The sequence below is a fragment of the Silene latifolia genome, chromosome Y (assembly GCF_048544455.1).
Source record: "Silene latifolia isolate original U9 population chromosome Y, ASM4854445v1, whole genome shotgun sequence".
In the NCBI taxonomy this organism is placed as follows: Eukaryota; Viridiplantae; Streptophyta; class Magnoliopsida; order Caryophyllales; family Caryophyllaceae; genus Silene; species Silene latifolia.
In genome coordinates, this window is record NC_133538.1 from 214,066,485 (window position 1) to 214,086,792 (window position 20,308).

General features: G+C 37.6%; 1 non-coding gene across 1 annotated transcript; it reads left to right on the top strand.

The window, feature by feature from the left end:
- Positions 1 to 3,246: 3,246 nt before the first annotated feature.
- Positions 3,247 to 3,353, top strand: LOC141635041 (small nucleolar RNA R71). Its single transcript, XR_012539749.1, has one exon. It is a non-coding gene; the product is annotated as a small nucleolar RNA R71 (small nucleolar RNA).
- Positions 3,354 to 20,308: the final 16,955 nt, after the last annotated feature.

Below are 20,308 nucleotides of genomic sequence, written 5' to 3' on the forward strand. Positions count from 1 at the left end.
TTGTTTGTGAAGGGGTCAAAAAGGTAATTATATTCATGTGAATGGCTCCAAAATGCTATAACAAATGAATGCATGCTTACCAAGAGATGACATGAGAACCATACTTGTGCGTTTTGATGTAATACACATCATAAGGAGACCTACACTCACCTAAGAGAGACCGGATATGGATGCATCGGTCAAAGAGAGGCTCTACCTTACCATCTTGTAGCTTGCCAATAGTCAAGATCAAGCCTATTTGGTTCATTCTCCATCGCCCACCTACTATGTCAAGACATCCCCATGTAGCTAATATCCCAACATGAAAGAATAAATCATTAGCAACAAGCCATTTTTAGGATAAGCAAAGAGGAAAGTAGGCTACAAGCAAGCACAAAGCAAAAATTTCTCCCAAAAATTTTCAAAATTTCTACACTACATGCAAACTATACTATATGCAAATGCAATATCTCCCCCCAAGCTAAACATCACATTGTCCTCAATGTGCCAACTATCCAAAACACCCAATCAAACCATTAAAATGGCTCAAAGCACAAAACAGGAAGGACTAGAGGTTATGTTTAATGGGTTGCAAGATCTAAACTAATATGCAAAGCAATTAAAAAACTTACTCGACTTGCTAATCTCCCCCAAGCTAGCATGAATCCGGGGGAATGTAGATGTTTCTTTGTGACCAAAGTGAAAAATAGTGAAGAAAAATGGTAGAGAAAGAGAATGGAGGTACCATCGGGTTTATATAAGAATGATAAAACGATTCACTCTTTACCCGCATAAGGAAGAAAGGCCAAAAATCCACGGAACCACGACCCCGATCGGGGCCACCAACCCCGATCGGGGTTGACCTCCTCTTCAGGTTTTGCCTCTTTTCCGCGTTGATGTAATTTCCTTCTCTTTTTCGAAAACCACGTCCCCGAACGGGGTTGTTGCATGGGGAAGCGTGCCATATTCACTTCTAAACCTCATTTCTTCATTTTCACCTAAGAATCACAAAAAGAAACATCGTCAAGTCGAACATTTTATTACTAATCTACAAAAACAATAAAATGCAGAAAATTAAAAACAAAAATAAATAAAAGCAATAAAAAGCTTGGGTTGCCTCCCAAGAAGCGCTGGTTTAACGTCCCGCACGACGTAAGAAGCTATTTGAGTCAAGTTTTGTTCTTGAGCTTGCCACCAACCAAGCTCCATTGCATAGCTATCTTTGCATTCCGCAACCATTTGAAATTCTTCAAATAAAACTTCCCTTTCTTCTTTTTGGCACTCTTAGCAATAGTGCCCTTAGCATCGTCACCTACAAAGCAAACAACACCCATATCGTCCTCCAACGGATCCATTAGTAAGGATTCAAGCATAGTAGAGGCATAAGAAGAGTCCACAGTGCTAAATAAATAACAAGACTCTTGTAACATTGGGCTTCTAACGGTGTTGTTTTTGCTAAAGGAAACCCGATCATCACCCACTTCCAATGTCAACCTCCCATTTTTCACATCAATTAACGCACCCGCGGTGCGTAAAAATGGCCTACCCAATATAATTGGGGTTTGTGAGTCCTCGGCCATTTCAAGTATGAGGAAGTCAACGGGTATGAAAAACTTGCCAACTTTGACGGGAACATCTTCTAAGACACCTAGAGGTCGTTTTAAAGAACGGTCCGCCATTTGCAATGTAATACTTGTGCATTTTAAAGCACCCATGTTAAGTTTTTCACAAAGGGAGTAAGGCATGACACTCACACTAGCACCTAGGTCGCAAAGGGCCTTATCAATGGTATATTTGCCTATAGTGCAAGGAATAGAATAGCTACCGGGGTCCTTAAGTTTCGGGGGAGACTTGTTTTGTAAGAGTGCACTACACTCTTCTGTGAAAGCAATGGTCTCAACCTCATTGAAGGATCGCTTCTTTGAGAGGATTTCCTTCATAAACTTTGCGTAGGAGGGGACTTGGGTAAGCAATTCTAAAAATGGGACGGTGACTTGCAAATTCTTACAAACTTCCAAAAATTTAGCAAACTTACCTTCCTCCTTGTGCTTTGCTAGACGATGAGGAAATGGTATTTGAACAACTTCTTTGGGAGGAGCATCCTCCACATCTTTTTCTATCTCTTTCTCATTCTCCTTAGGAGCATCCACTTTCTTTGAAACGGCATCACTCTCCTTAGCATTAGGAGAGATTTCTTCAACAACCACCTCATCACTTTCATTTGGCATAGGAGACCCAACATCCTTGGCATCAAGCTTGCTCTTCCTCTTTAGCATCAACAATCGATGAGGAAATGGCACACGATCTTTAACAATAGGCTCTTCACTAGCCTTTTTCTTGTCATTTCCCCCAAGCTTAGCCTTTTTAACAACCACCTCTTCATCCAAAGTCATGGATGGCCCATTATAGCTTGAACCACTTCTCAAGGAAATAGAATTAACGGTTTCATGTGGTTGCTCACCTTGAGGAGGTAGTTGACCATTCTTCCTTTGAGAGCTAGAAGCGGCTAGTTGAGCCACTTGTTGTTCCAACATCTTGACCGCGGCACTATGAGCTTGATCATTCTTTTGAATTTGAGCCAATAATTCCCTTTGCATTTGGATTATCATGCCCTCGAGCTTACCAACTCCTTGATTGTTGTGTTGGCCATTTTGTGGTGGATTTTGTTGGTAATTGTTTTGTGGGGGCCTTTGTTGATTTTGATAACCCGGTGGAAGGATATACTTTTGTTGTTGAGGGACATAGGCATTTTGTTGTGGTGGGGGTTGAGGGTTAAACACATTGTTGCTATTGTAAGACAAGTTCGGGTGAAATTTTGTATTTGGGTTATAAGTGTTGGAAAATGTACCCGGTGGATATAAACTTTGTCTTAAAGCTTGAAAAGCATTTACCTCTTCAATGGGAGCTCGGCAATCAGCGGCATAATGACCCGCACCTCCACAACCGTCACAAACAATGATTTGGCTTGTTGAAGATACAACATTGAGTTGTTGGATGGAATCTTTAGCATCTCTTTCCGCCAATTGTTGTTGAAGCAAGGCAATTTGAGCTAGCAAAACGGAGTTGTTAGAGGATTCTTTTTTACCTTTGGGTGGCACAACTCGGGAATTGACATATTGGGCATCATGGAACGCCATAGATTCGATCGTGGCATGAGCAAGGTCGGTGTCAATTTGATCAAACCGCCCATTGTTGGCGGAATCAGGAATCCTTCGGGACTCGGCACAACATCCATTGTAGAATGTTATTGCTAGAAACCAATCATCTAGCCCATGATGTGGGCATTGTCTTTGAAGCTCTTTGTACCTCTCCCAAGCCTCATATAAGCTCTCAAGAGCTTGTTGACGGAATCCGGTGATTTGGCTCCTCAAAGTTTGAGTTTTCTCCGGTGGAAAAAACTTTTGGTAAAAAGCAAGAGCCAATGTCTCCCAATTGGTGATTCCCATGGCGGTGCGGTCAAGGCTATTGATCCAAAGCTTGGCCTTGTCCTTCAAAGAGAAAGGGAAAAGTATTTCCCTTATTTGGGCTTGGGTGACGCCCGTTTGACGGATCATGGAGCAATAGTCACAAAAGTTTTGCACATGCAAATTGGGATCTTCCAAAGGACTTCCTCCAAATTGCTTCCTCTCCACAAGGCTAATGAAAGCCGGTTTGATCTCAAATTCCGGCGCGGTGATTTGAGTGGTTGTGATTCCGGCCGGAAGCATGGCCGCGGTGGGCTTTGAGTGATCGGAAAGTCTCACCATCTTTTTGGTAGTAAATGGTGATGGTGGTGGAGATGATGAACTTGAAACCTCCTCCTCTTCAAGGGCTTCTAGATCGTCTAAGTAAGACTTTCTAGCACTTTCAACTTGGACGGGCGAAGTGGCTTCTTTCACTTCCTTCCAAAATCGTCGTCTTCTCCTAAAGGTTTTCTCGGGCTCGGAATCCGGTGAAAGCAATTCTCCACTGCGAGAGGACCTGGGCATAAGACAACAATTTCTAGGAAAATGATAAGTAACGGTCTCAAGGAACAAGTGTTCCTCAAGACAACAAAAAACAAGATAAAAATCGACAATTCAAAAAGCAATAAAACCGTTTCCCCGGCAACGGCGCCAAAATTTGATAGGCTTATCGCGTACCTATGCAAAGATAAATTCCCTAAACAACAAGTTAATGTAGCAATAGGGGTCGAACACAAGGAAACGGGAATTACTTCGTGAATTGCTATGGGTAGATTTTTATCAAGGTCGATTACGATTTGGTTTGGTTTAGTTGTTTGATGAATGATAATAATAATGATGTAAAATTATATAATAAAAGAGAGTCTAAGGGGTTCGGGTCACACATGCAAAGATAAACATATGATCATGATAAACTTGGTACTAACAACATTGTCAATTGCTTAGGCTTAAAGATACCCATCTTACGATATTAGCATCAACCATAGACCGGGTCCTAGAGAAACTCTCGTCCATGACTAGGTCGTCCTACTATGCATGCTTAGTCTAATTCAATTCCGTGCCTCTCGACTTATAGAACGAATAAACAAACTTAATCAATTGAATAGGGCCCTAAACAAAGATTAAACATTGTGGCACAAGCATGTGATAGAAGCAATATGATCAATATTATTATTAACTTATTTTATCATGTTTCATATTTGATTATTGCATGGCTCCCCTAGCCCTTAGACCAAGAGAATTAGCTACTCATACTAAAATGTAAATTGCAAACTAAATTATAAGAAATGCTAAACATGGTTGTATGATTTATATGGATTTGATAATATAACATGTAAAAGGAATACTGCTAATGTAAAATGAAGTACTTAATTGTAAACTATGTGGCAACTAAATTAGTAATGTAAATTGCAAATTAGAAATAAGAATACCTTAATAGAGAATAACTTGTATAGAAGAACAAATTGTAACCAAATGCTTGAATGTATAAAATAACCAAATGTTTAAGAACCAAATGTTTAACAATATTGAAAACTAAATATGAAAACTAATGAGAGAATTATAAAGCTTGAGGCTATTCTAAGATGGAAATGGGACGTGAAATTGGATGCCTAAGACCTCGGAACACCTCTCCTATTTATAGGAGAGAACAAAGAAACGTAAACGCCTAGATGCATGCGGCCCCGATCGGGGTTAGGTGGCCCCGATCGGGGTCGTGTGTTTCCGGGTATTTTCACTTAACTCCTCTATTAATTGCGTGAGGAATCCAAAGTTTCTACTTCAATGCTCCTTAATCACCCGGGTAAATGCCTCATCTATGATCTTTAGAGCTCCCAAAAAGCATCCTAAGCATGTTGGAATCTTATGCTTTCCACCTTGACTTGGATTTGAACATTTGGGCTTTGACTTTGTTTGTTGGCAATATTTGCATTACTCATTCTAACCCATCAATTTCTTCATGCAAAACCCAATCCAATGCTCCATGCTTAGTCCATACTTGGTCTTGATTAGCTTAATGAACTTAGTGTATAAAATGATAGGAAAAAGCCTCTAAATGCTTAGATTCCTACAAAAACATGTTAAGACAAGCAAATACACTAGAACAACAAATATTAGCTCATGACACTATGATAAGTGCTAATTAACAAATAAAATGGAGCTAATATAGGGGATGAAAGTATATAAAATATGCACTTATCACTGGGTCAGGGTTGCGGTCAGTAGGAGCGGAAGTCGGCGACGATTATCGGGTTTTGCCCATGGTGAAGAAAGAGAAAATGGAAATTAAGAAGAAAAAGGGGAAGAATACCTGGTGGAAGAGATGATGGGGAGTGGAACAGTTGAGCCGGCAAGGTGAGAGAAGAGGAAGGTTGAGGGTTTAGAGAGAGGGAGAGTTTTTTGGAAATAATTTGAGATTAATGGAAGTGAAAGGTGGAGGTTGAGGTGATAAAGGAAGAGAGAGGGAGTAGGGTGCGAGAAAAGAGGAGGTGGGCGGCTGAAATGATGGAGTTGCATGAAAAGGAGTGTAAATGATGGCTTAGGGTTTTAGCATTCGATCACGTAAATTCCTTGCTCGACACCTCGAAGCGTAGTTCACAAGAAATTTGGGGCAAACTGTTTGGGCCAAAAATTACATAATAGGGAAAGGACCACTTAATAAATAATGGGCCTAATGAGAAGAAGGGGGAGCCCACGGTTGGAATAAGCACGAAGAAGGGGAATGGGCCGGCATGCACATAGGAGGAGACTGGAGCCCATTGAAGGAGGCGTCTGGAATTAGGAAAGGGGGAGTCAGGGAGAAGTTAGGGAGAAGTCAGGGAGAATTGAGGGAGACGACCAAACATGGAAAGAGTTATTCTGGAAGTTATATTCCCTTTCCATAATCAAGGTAGGACATGCCTAGGGTTCTTACCCTATAAATAGCCGAGGAAGCAATCAAAGAAGGACATTCATTCACACATCCACATTCTCATCAAGATATCAACTCGTCCACATACACACGCATAGATTCATCCAAGATCTTACGAGTTCGATACCTCGTGTTAGCAAGATTAGCATTACGATACAGTTGTAATCATCCTCCTACTCAAAGCTAGTGCAATATTTGGCAGGGTACCGTCCCTCCCGCGGTTGTTCCCACATTGGGTTTTCTACGTCACCAAATCTTACGTGTTAATTTATATTCCGTACTTTATTTCCTTATTTAAACATCATCATACGAACAATCATTCAACTAACCAACGAGTAAGACCACATTGACCCGAATCAATCAATTCGGTAAAAAATACCTAAACAATAATTACGACAAGTATACAACAAATTTAAGAAAAAATGGTGATAATTCAAACCATTTTAATAACAAATTAAAAAAATGAAATATAGGCGCAGGCATATAAAAATCTCCTACGTATATACCTAGGTTCGCATCAAATCATCATCATAATTTATCAAATTTATTACTAAGTTTTTAATTATTAGATTATAATTTGTTGAAATAGATTGTAGTTTCTTGAAATAATTTGTTGTTATATTAAGAGGGTGGAAAATGAGAGTGAAAGTAAGTTGGAGTTAACCATACTATAAGGACCCGAACTTTAACATAATTTTGCGATAAGGACTTGAACTTTTTTTAGACACGTTAAGGACCTCAATTTGTTTATTTGACTAAAATACCCTTGCATATCAATATTTTGTTTTATTTATGTGACAAAAAAAAACACATTAATAGTTTGTATTTTTCTTTGTTTTCAGTATAAAATGCTTTTTTTTATAGCTGTAAAGAAAGGTATAAAATGCTTACTTTACGGCTGCCCCAAAAAAAAAGGATAAAATGCTTTCACACCTCTTAGTTGTTACTTGTTAATACATCTGAAATTATTTTTTGTATAAACTTTGCATAAAAATGAGGTTAAGATACCAAGTATGACTATAAGTAGACCTGTTAAAATTTAACCCAACCCAATTTTTCCAGGGTCTAGACCCAAAAATCTCATCCCGCGACCCGTTCATGCCCAAAACGACTCGTTAATTTAGACGAAATCCGACTCGAACGGGTCGACCCGTTAAGATGAAGAAAATTTAAGAATTTTCTGAAAATATTAATATTACACATTATATTTGAAATAATACTTAATTTTTTTTATTATTTCTAGTATTTTAAATTAAAACACTATTAAAAAAATCATTTTTATATAAATTATGTAACCTTTAATTATAAAATAATTATTAAGATAAATTTAGAAACTATCTTTTGACATGTATTCTGCCCTGACCCGTTTGACAAGTAATTTTACGCATGTTCAAAGTAATTGAAACACGAAAATATTTGATAAGAATAAAATTGCTCTTTACGCACGTTCAAAGTAGTTTTCAAGAAAAAGAAAAGTAATTGGACTCATTTTATTTTATATTTTTCTTCATTGTTTATAGAAATAATATTCAACAAACATCTTAGAAGGATAGATTTGTCCAATAATCAAAATGAGGTCCTTAAAGTCTCTAAAAAAAAGTTTGGGTCCTTACCGCAAAATTTTGTCAAAGTTTGGGTCCTTGTTGTAGGGTTAACTCAAGTAAGTTGCAAAAGTTAGGGGAAAGTCGGAATTTTAGAAAGTAAAGATGAAAAAGTAACACAGACTGCATGGGAGATAAAATAATTTTTTTACCTAGCAGGGTGGGGTCCTGTATCCGGGGAGGATCCAACCTCCTCGTCACCAAAAAAATAAAAAAAAAATAAAAAAAAAAATAATTTTTTTAAATTTAAAAGAAAAACGTACTGAATTGGGGATGAGATGTTCAACTAAAAAAAACATAATGAACTTCACAAAGTAAGTAATTTCATATGGCTCCTTAAGTACCAGTCTGTGATTTTGAACTAGTAGCGGAACTAAGGGCATTAGTGAGGGTTATTTTACATTTGTACCACTTAGCAATTGAAAATTTTAATCTTTTAGGCAGGACTTTTGAATTTGTTTTGATTTTTTACGTTCTTAATTAATAACTTTTTATTTTACTTTAATCTTAGTTCCGTTTTGATCATATTAAGTTATACTGTATACTCCGTATAAACGTACATGAAAGTTTTCCTTTTTATTATATATAAAAAAAACAAAAGAACAAATATAAATATATAAACACAACGTTATCGTGACACCCTCATGCCTTTTGGGGTATTATAAAAGAAGCACAGAAATATTAGCATTGTACCGGTCTTAAAACAGAACAAACTAACACTTGTTTTGTTTATTCAATAGGTCTTGGTATAGACGGGTGGGACGAATAGACGGGTAAAGACCTCTAATAAAATGGGTAGGAGGGACAAGGTGGGACACCCCCATGTGCTTCCCACTTTATGGCAAATGGGTATTTTGTGAGGAAAAGTGGTATCCGTCTATACGTATAGACGGATAGTGTACGTCTATAATGAGAATTTGTGTTGTTTATTAGAGAGAAAGAGCAAGTGTCGGTAGCCTTTAGCTAGACCTCCCAAGTAAATGAGAGCGTTATCATCTCGGTTTTCCCGAGGTAGTGAATAACAAAGTACAACAAACCAAAGTACTTTAGATTATAATTTAGCGATTACATGTTTATTACTCCCTCCATTCAACTCCACAAGGCCATTATGCTTTATAACGTTTGCCAACGCGGCTTTTACTCGGCAAATATCTTTAGTTACGTATTTGCAAAAATTATAAAAGTTAAATATTTTTAATATACTCTTAAAGACGAATCAAATAAGATCTCACATGAATATATTTTCACTTGTGTATCGAGAGAAAATTGAAGTTGAATGTCCGCTTGTGAATAGTGTGCAAAAGAGATAATGGCCTTGTGGAGTTGAATGGAGGGAGTACAAATTAAACAAACTAAAAACTTAATATAAAATAAATTACAACTCGCAGCGGAAATAAATAAAGTGAATAAAGAACTATGTGGTATAGACTTATAGGTAGACTGGCCGAAGTCCTCACGCATCCCATAAGCTCCCAAGTCAGCTAACTCAATTACCTGTCAAAACTGCTCCCCATTATGGTTCATCACAGGTGTTCACGAATACACGGTCAACCACGAGGTTGAGTAGGAAACTAAACAATGAATAAGAATAAAGCAACCTGCAATATCACTGATACACATATAAATTCTACCACCACAATTCCGTTCACTTCACCCCACGGCACACAGCATCAAGGCACACAGCCACCTCTAGACACACAGTCATACTCCACTTCTAGACACACAGTCATACTCCAGGACACACAATCCAATGGACACACAGTCCCGCCTCAGACACACAGTCTGGATATATTGGACACACAGTCCCGTCTCAGACACGCAGTCTGGATACACACAAAACTCATCTCCCAACTCCAACAACAATCAATAATAATGACAGTCTCAGTAATGTAACCAAACCAACATGATATAAAATAATGGCATAAGGCAGAAAATCCAGCAAGGCAATAAAAGATCGTTGTAAACAGTTAAACTCATCCTTCACCAATCCTCCACAACATACAATTAATTCATATTTTAGTAATAACAAAAATAAGACAAGATTGAATAGTTTCCTACCTGATCAGCAATAATCCAATTGTAACAATCCAAATAAATAGCAATCCCAATTAATAATGCTTCTCAACAATTCCGTCACCTTGAGACGATAATTAAAAGCTGAGTTCTTCTTCCTTTTCCTTTCCGAATCTCCCTCTCTCTATTATTGGTGAGCTTATGAAATTATGAGTGAATAAGGTTTCTTATTAGGTCATACCCTCTATTTATAGACATAAGGTAGGTCTTATAGAACGGTATTAGGAAACTTATGTATCAAATTATATAATACTTTTGTTATTATTATTATTATTATTATTATTATTATTATTATTATTATTATTATTATTATTATTATTATTATTATTATTATTATTATTATTATTATTATTATTATTATTATTATTATTATTATTATTATTATTATTATTATTATTATTATTATTATTATTGTTATTATTATTGTTCTTATTATTGTTCTTATTATTGTTCTTATTATTGTTATTGTTGTTGTTATTGTTGTTATTGTTGTTGTTGTTGTTGTTGTTGTTGTTGTTGTTGTTGTTGTTGTTGTTGTTGTTGTTGTTGTTGTTGTTGTTGTTGTTGTTGTTGTTGTTGTTGTTGTTGTTGTTGTTGTTGTTGTTGTTGTTGTTGTTGTTGTTGTTGTTGTTGTTGTTGTTGTTGTTGTTGTTGTTCTTTGTTGTTATTCTTTATTCTTTATTCTTTGTTGTTATTCTTTGTTGTTATTCTTTGTTGTTATTCTTTGTTGTTATTCTTTGTTGTTGTTCTTTGTTGTTGTTGTTGCTGTTGTTGTTGTTGTTGTTGTTGTTGTTGTTGTTGTTGTTGTTGTTGTTGTTGTTGTTGTTGTTGTTGTTGTTGTTGTTGTACATAGGCCATACAAATACTACACGAGCTCGGCCCATTTACACGGCCCAACTCCCTTTCCCGATTCATCCCTTATTTTATTACTTTATTCCGTCTCACGACATGTTCATTAATCGTAAATATTATTTATACAATATAAAAATATAAAATGCCCAATTATTATTTATGAAACACATTTCTATCTTGACTAGCTGTTGACCATGCCATTAAATTATCGGGTATTACAGTCTTCCCTCCTTAAAAAGAACTTTGTTCCCGAAGTTCACCCAGACTACCCAAAACGTCAACTCCATATATCCCAATAGAAATGCTATCATCACACACTTATATTATAAAGACAATCGCATATGTATAATATATAAAGCATCGATAAAAATCGTATAAAACCACATAAGCAAAGTTATAGTATAGTTGTAGTATCACATTCTACCCCCCTAAGAATAAACTTCGTCCCGAAGTTTCGTAACTACTACTTTATTAAAACTACTAACAACATAAATACTTATAAATGATAAAACACCAATCCACCTATTAAATACTAGTTACCCTTCCTTCGGTCTTCTATAGTCACTCCTACCTCTCAACTATCATAGGTTAAGAATTAATAAAGCATTTATATTGAACATTTGGTAAAACTCGCGTTTTCAGAAATCAAAGTCAAACTGTAACTTTCAAAATCAGCAGTAAATAACCGTTACATTCCACGCTGATTTTTTATCCTTTCCAGAAAATATAAGGAATTTTCAAAACAGCAGAAAAAGAATAGAATTCAAATCTCGAACAACCATTTTATAAAGATTTTTACAATCCCGTTGGTCCTAAACAGAAACGGATCCAGCAATTTGTCAAAAACTTGAGTCAACTTATAAAAATCACTATTAAATGTCAAAATATTATCTTTCAACGTGGTTTATCAATTTGAAAACATATATGAATCTTTTAAACAGTGGAGTTGGAATTAGGCAAAAATTTTAAGTACAATTTAAATGAGAAATTTTACAAAATCGTTTGTCGAAAACATAACTATATATAAACTTTCTGACCACTGCCCACTAAAATATTTATTACTCTTAAACCGTAAATCGTATAAGTATGAAACCAGTGGCAAACGAAAGCTAGCACAAATTACTATTACCAATAAAAATTTCGTTCATAGATTATAATCAGGAAATAAATGGTAGTCAAAACAAATGAGGGTAAAAATCTGAGAAATTTAACCAAGCGATTTTACAATCCTACCAACCTTATAATTAAGGTTACGTCCCCGTAACCTACTTACTAAAACAAAAGAACTAGTGCTAAATATGACGAGATAAACATGGCTTCGGGGTAACATATATCAGCATATCACTAGACATGTTATTTCCTACTACACATATTGCGCACACTCCAATATGTGAAACATCCAATTAATACTATCACATTTGCATTCTCAGATATATATATATATATATATATATATATATATATATATATATATATATATATATATATATAAACTAACTGATAACTCCATCCATCACACGATTCATATGATCACCCAATTGCAAAGATAATGCCAGTACACTACTACATCTCACGACCCAAGGCCTCACACAACTCCTTACAATACTTACCTCAATCCGCTCCTGCAACAAGGCCAACAACATACATTTTAAGGCATCTCATTGACTCCTAATAGAATTTAACACGACTCCATTTTAATTACCCCACTCAAAATTTTCTCTCAAGGTACCCGATTCAAAACTGAGAGGGCCAAAGAGTACGAATTAAGGCTAGCTTCTTAGCCGCACTAAGAGGGGCTCCTAACAGTTTCTACCCGAGGTTCATTTTATTTAGACACATCCTAAGTTCATTATTATTCATTGGTTAGGCCTGAGGATCGTTTTACTCTGATACCACTTTGTAACACCCCCATTTATCTAAGAGCCTTTAGCAAGACACTCCTAGATAAAAAGGACTGTTACCATCTCGGTTTCCCGAGGTAGTGAATAACAAAGTACAACAAACCAAAGTACTTTAGATTATAATTTAGCGATTACATGTTTATTACAAATTAAACAAACTAAAAACTTAATATAAAATAAATTACAACTCGCAGCGGAAATAAATAAAGTGAATAAATAACTATGTGGTCTAGACTTCTAGGCAGACTGGCCGAAATCTTCATGCATCCCCATAAGCTCCCAAGTCAGCTAACTCAAGTACCTGTCAAAACTGATCCCCATTATTGTTCATCACAGGTGTTCATGTAACACCCCCTCATACCAAGGTGGAAAGGTACCTTACCATGGACTACCCTAGCACGAAAGGCTGTTACCATCTCGTTTGGCGGAGGTTAGTATATATCAAAAGCAACAGTCCAAACACATTTATTAAAGTACAATAAAGTAAAGTTTACATAGTCTCAAAATCCGTCATAAACAACTATCCAAAAACCAACAATTATGAAATAACAACTACAAATCTTGACAGTGATAACTAAGTTTGCGTGGTGACTCCCCATAACTGCCCCAAAGCTCATCAATTGCATCACCTGTCACAATCTGCTCACCATCCCCGAATGGATCACCACAGATTTTACAAAATACAAGGGGGTCAGTTACTGTATAATTAAAATAAGACAAGCGTATAAAGCAACCAACTGATCATCCTCCATCCCCGGTCTCCCGATCTCACACAGTAACCGACTACACACCGAAGTGTGTAGCCCTGCCAGATTACCCATCGCAACAGGTAATCCTCGCCTTCAGTGGGGGACCGCAGCCAATCCTCACCTAAATCCCGCTCATCAAAGAGCGATAACCCTGTCCTTTAATGTGCACATCCCCTCCCGTGGCGGGTTCCACGGAGGGCGAACTAGGGTGTGAAGCCACTCCCGCAAGTGACTCCACCACAATCATCACAACGCCATCACCACCACCACACCACCACCGCACCAACACTCCAACGATGATCAGCAGACAACAATCATACACAGTACAACAAAACATCTCAAGTCAATTAAACAGGAACTGAGTAGGGAAACCCTACCTTAGCACAACTGCAAGGAATACAAGCAAGCGAACGGCTCCTCTACGAAGTCTCCGCCTAATCAACGATCACATAAATCAATCACTATATGCGAAACCCCATTTCCCCCAATTCATAATCAAAGACAAACCCTAAAATATGAACCATTGAATATGAAGACAAAGACTTACCAACGATGTACAAAGGAATTAATGCAATTGCTATGATCACCCACACATGTTTAGGTGATTTCCCCCAATTCATAATCAGAGATGATTAGAGTGTCGTAGAAGTGTTTAGGTTTTGTAAAATGTAATTAGAAATTGTTTAGCGTATTATATATCGCCCTAATCATTTCCAAATCAAACCGCGGAAATAACACTCGACGGACCGGATACTCGGTCGAGTATAGAGTATACTCGGCCGAGTATCCTCTACTCGGTCGAGTATTCCGCATACTCGGCCGAGTGATCCTGGGCAGTAGCCAAACAGGATACACGACACACTTTACTCGACCGAGTAGGCCATATTCGGTCGAGTACCAGCCTATGAAACCGTAGTATTACAGTCTTCCCCCCTTCATAAGAACTTTGTCGCCGAAGTTCACACTCTACAAAACACACTACAACCAAACGACCTCCCGACACAACATACCAAACAATATACTAACACAAAACATCACAAAACACAACTAACTCGACTCAAACTCCCCCAAAAACACACATGCGACCATCTCCTACCCCCCTAAAAGACAACGGTTACGTCTCCGTAACCAACCATACCTGATAAAAAAGGTTAGGAAAACGCTCTCGCATAGCCTCCTTAGGTTCCCATGTGGCCTCTTCCACATTATGGTTAGACCAAAGCACCTTGAGTAAGACGGTCTCACCATTCCTAGTCTTGCGTACCTTGCGGTCTAGAATCTCTTTAGGAACCACAGCATAGGACAAGGACTCATCAAGCTCGATGTTCTCAACCTCAAGTACATGTGACGGGTCACTCACATAATTCCGGAGTTGTGAAACATGAAAGACATTGTGAACTCGATCCAACGCTGGTGGTAACGCTAACCTGTAGGCTACCTCACCTATCCGATCCAAAATCTCATATGGACCGATAAACTTCTGGCTCAACTTGCCCTTTTCCCCAAACCTCATCACTCCTCGCATTGGCGACAATTTCAAAAGGACTTTGTCACCCACTGCAAACTCGATGTCTCTGCGGTGCAAGTCGGCATAAATCTTCTGGCGATCTTGAGCTGCTTTCATCTTTTGACGAATTAGCCGAACCTGTTCAACCATATCTTGTACCAGCTGTGATCCTAAAACCACTGTCTCTGAACTGTCATCCCAACAAACTGGACTTCGGCGCTTCCGACCATACAAAGCCTCGAAAGGTGCCATCCCGATGCTAGTATGGTAACTGTTGTTGTACGAAAACTCGATCAAATCCAGTCTGTCCTTCCAACTTCCCCCAAACTCCATGGCACATGCTCTCAACATGTCCTCTAAGGTCTTGATAGTCCTCTCAGTTTGACCATCAGTTGCAGGATGAAAATCTGTACTCATCTTCAAGGTAGTACTCATCAAATCCTGCAGTTCTTGCCAAACCTTGGATATGAACTCGCATCTCGGTCAGATACTATATCCTTAGGTATACCATGTAAGCGGACCACATGTCTCCTGTAACCCAAGGCCAGCTGCATCTTAGACCAGGTATCCTTCATAGGAACGAAATGAGCTGACTTTGTTAACCGGTCGACAATCACCCAGATCATATTGTTACCTTGCTGTGTCCTAGGTAACCCCACGATAAAGTTGACAGGGCTGTCGTATACCTATCAAAAATAACTAACTAAACTAACTATATAGCTAAGGAAGTCAGGTCGATCTCCTCAGGGAAGCAAGATATCTGTAAGAGTCCGTCTATTTGGTCACAAATGGGGCGTTTTTAATTGGTTTTCTAAACTAAAAGATTTAAAGGAAGAGAAGCAAGGAAAGAGCAATAAAGACAGAAAATGAGAATAAACTATCAATAGAGAAGGGACATGTTAGGATTTCGGTTCACTACGGTAGTCTAGTGACTCAACTGTAAACAACTTAGATAAATTACTGCGAGACGATATGGAAAGGTCCTTCCGGTCCACTTTCTACCCTAGATTCCCACTAACTGAACTTCCGTCCTCGTCAGGGTAGTCTACTGTTCATAGCAGGCCTATTTAGTCCAATCTTCCGATCCAGGATTAAATTTAACCAGATTATAAGGGTGACTCAGAAGCGTGCACTCAACTAAGTCGGTAAATACAGTTATATTGCTATGGGGACAGAGTCTCACAATTAATTCATCTAACCTATTTACTATATCGTCGCATTTCTACCGTACATCCCCTAATCCTAACATGAAACAGATTAGCTACTCATGCTATTAATATTGTCAAAACTAATAACAAAGAATAAACCAACATTAAACATAATGAAACAATAATTAAATTGCATAAAAGATATTAGGGCAGAAAATTAAAGGAACAAAACGAGTAATTAAGATGAATAAATGAAAGATTAAGAATAAAAGAGAGTAAGGGATTACAATCGCAAGAATCCGGCGTAAAGAACAACTAAATCCGAGCGAGAAAATCCGAAAGCAAAAGTTACAGTGAAAGAGAGAAAGCAACGTAGCGTTTACAGCGAAAGATGAATGATAAGATAAAAACTGAATGCTAATGACCTAGTTATTGTGCGTTTAAATAGAAAAATTACTAAGTCCATAAGCTAAAAACAAGTTCACGGACTAATTAAAGCCCATGAAAGACAAAACCACTCGATCGAGCAGTCTAAAACAGCTCAATCGAGCACTTCTCCAAGTAATCTACTCGATCGAGTAGAATTGTTACTCGATCGAGTAACTCCTAATTCCAGCTCTATTGGATCGAGTAATATACTACTCGATCGACCATTTCCAGCCATAGAAACCACTCGATCGAGCAATAAAACAGCTCAAACGAGTATTCTTCCTCCAAAACAGCTCAAACTCATAACCGACTACCTCGTAGACTGTGCCTTCACGCATCCCAATGCAAGATATCATTCTGAAAATCCCGTCTCCTCAAAATGCATGCAAAAAGGGACAAAAATGGTACGATTCCACTACTTTTACGTTCATTCCAACAAAATGGCTAAGACGAACCAAAGTAGCCAATTCGGGGGCAAAATGCAATATAAACAGTGATACCGTCATTTTAGTATCAAAAATAATATTTATAACCTAAATACTACTAACAGAAGCTAGTGGTAAGCAGGGTCGAACCACAGGGAGGTAGGGAATTATTAGTTGCCTATATTTAGTCTATAAGTGATGGGGGGGGGGTTGATTTTGAGCTATAACTAATGAATGAAAATAAAATAAATCTAAAATTAAAGAGAATAAATATGCGAATAAAGTAAAAGGATGTGAACAATGACTAAAAGGGAGCTAAGACGATCGGTTCACTGCAGTTTTGATGGCGGTAATCCTAAGTAAGTCTGATAAAAATCATGTAGATAGGAAAATAAGAAGTCCTCTCGGTCCAACTTAACTAGAAGCGCCTTTCAGCCTATGCAACTAGTCCCTAGGTCTCACTAGTACTAGCTCTCGCCCCAAAAAGTGATTCCTAAACTCTAAATTACTTATCTTTCGATCTTAACGTAATTTAGTCGTTTCAATTATTAGTTTATTTCCCTTCCCTATATCACGATCTTCTGGGCTGGTCAATTCCTAAGAATTTAACAAGTCTCCTCTCGGTCTCCTCGTTAAAATTGCAATTAAAACATTGAAACGGTGCTAATCTAACACGATGCTGTCGATCGACCAGTTAAGCCGGTCGATCGACCAACAGGTACATTCGATCGACCAACAAGGTCAGTCAATCGACCATACCCCGACTCAGGTCTACCTATTTTACGCCGTCTACACTACAGATCCCATCACATCTTAGCAGGGTGAATTTAGCTGCTCATGGTAAATTTAACAACAACTACGAAATTGATAACAACAATTAAAGAAGGCATAATTAACGTAATTGAATAATAAACTCGCAATAATTGAATTAAGGGTTTGGAATGCTATTCTATCAATTCTAATCGAACAAAAGAATTAAAGTAAACTGAAATTAAAAGAGGATTACCGAATTAAAAAGGGCGGGAAGCAATTCCGAATGCAAAAAGAACTTTTATTGAAAACTAAACTTAATGAATGAATGATAATTGAAACAATGAAGTTGAATCTGTAAAAAGAGTCTTTTTTCAATTCTCTTCCTCCCTAATTCTGATAAATGAGGTCACGTTATATAGGAGTTTAACGTGACTCTTATTTCCTAAAACCTAATTGCAATGGGCTTCTAATTCTCGTACTTTTAATTTCACGTCAGAGTCGTGGTGTGGTCGATCGACTACTGGGACCAGTCGATCGACCAAAGATGTTGTACAGTAACTTCTGATTTGATTTAGGAATCGTGCTCTGGTCGATCGACTGAAGGGAATCAGTCGATCGACTGCTTCAACAGGTACTTTGCTCCAAAAGCCTCGTAAATTTGTCTTTCAGGCCTCAATACGCGCACCAAGCTCGCTTCCCGAGTATTTACTTCACGTCAGGTCCTATGCCTAGTACTCGGGGACGGATTCGGCTCATTTTCCGCTGCATTCTTCCCATTTCTGCAATATTACACAAAAACACGAAAGTAGACGGAAATAGGGAAAATAGTAGCATAAACTACATAATTGAGCTCTGAAATGCATGTAAAATAGGGTGTAAAACATCATATTTAGGACACGCATCAAACTTCCCCAAACCAAACCCTTGCTTCTCCCTAAGCAAGAACTAGACTCGATCTTAAAGCCTAATGGAACGCGTTCATTCTTAGAGCGAAATGCAAACTGTAAAGCCTAAACCAATTTAATGCAACAATTGACAATCAACAAGCAATATGAATCATGCAAACGAGTTATGAAGTCGTTAAAAGCTGTTGAACCGTTGACCGTAGAGACTTATCAAATTGGACTCTCACGGGTCGCTCAAATCACACAAATAAGCATAGGTGAATATATGTAAAAGATAGAAAGAAGTAATTTTGGAATGACTCTCACCTAACTACGACCTATAAGAACATGCCTGCAATCTAATATGAAAATGATCTCTACAACCATACATATGCATTCCAACCATAAAAGACCATGACAAATGCCGAGGTAAATTTGGATATGTGAGGCTATGGGTAAAAGGGGCTAAAATGAATTTGGATAAAGGAGTTAAAAGCCAAGCTAGCAACTACTAAGGGAAACCAAATTAGTGAAACATCCCAACTTCAAACTCTAGATTCAATCAACAACGGTGCTATCAGTTTAAGCACAAATCTCACAATCTCATAAAATATTAATTCCCCAAATAATATTAATCGCAACATGGGAATAAAAATCACCAAACAATAATAAATCCAATCACGTGATTTTTCTTTTCTTACACTACTGCAGCAAGCAGTCGATCGACCAAGTGGGACGGTCGATCGACTGATCCTTTTTTTTTCGAATTCATGTTTTTTTTTCTTTTCTTTCCCTTCAACATTTCACCAACATATTCTCAACACGAGACATAAAAAACCAAAATGCAATACAATATTCCCGAACGACTATCAATACTAGCTCAGCAAGGGTAGGCTAAATATGAAATGTAGCTTATGGGACAAAAAAAGGCAAATTTGGCTTTTGTGGGGCTTATGGATAAAATGAATAAAGGGGAACCTCTTCCACATGTGTCAACAAACCACAAACCGAATGCATACAGGTAATAAACAGATTAAGTTCATATTTATTCATATTGATGTAACATGCCTCATAAGGAGTAACTACTCACATTCCTAAATGAACTGGTCATGGATGACACCAGTTATAAAGCTCTAAAACTCAGAATATATAAGTAGTTTGCCAAAAATCTAAGTCAAGTTTCAAATTCAGCAAATAATTTAACGAAAACACGTAGACATGCATATGTGATTCTACTAATAACATGCCAATTAAGCACGGTTTAGGCATAAACAGCTGAAAATGCAATGTCATCATTGAAATACTACCGTTCCGACTCGACCTACATGCTAAAATAAACGTGCAATTTTTTGAATTTTTGAAATTTTTTCAATTTTTTGGGTATTCTGTATATAAGAGGAAAATAAACAACAATGCAAGACAACAATGTAAACGTAAATGCAAAACAGAATGAATGCAACGCAAAACCCTTCCCCAAACCAAAGCACACAATGCCCTCATTGTGCAAAATCATATGAGAAAATAATCAAGGGAAATGGGAATTTACGATAATATTAACTAAAAAGACATGAAGGAGACATGGGGAACTCACAAGACTTTAAGCGCAGCAAAAGGAAACCTCCCCAAACCAGCGTGGGCTAGAATGTTTCAGTAGCC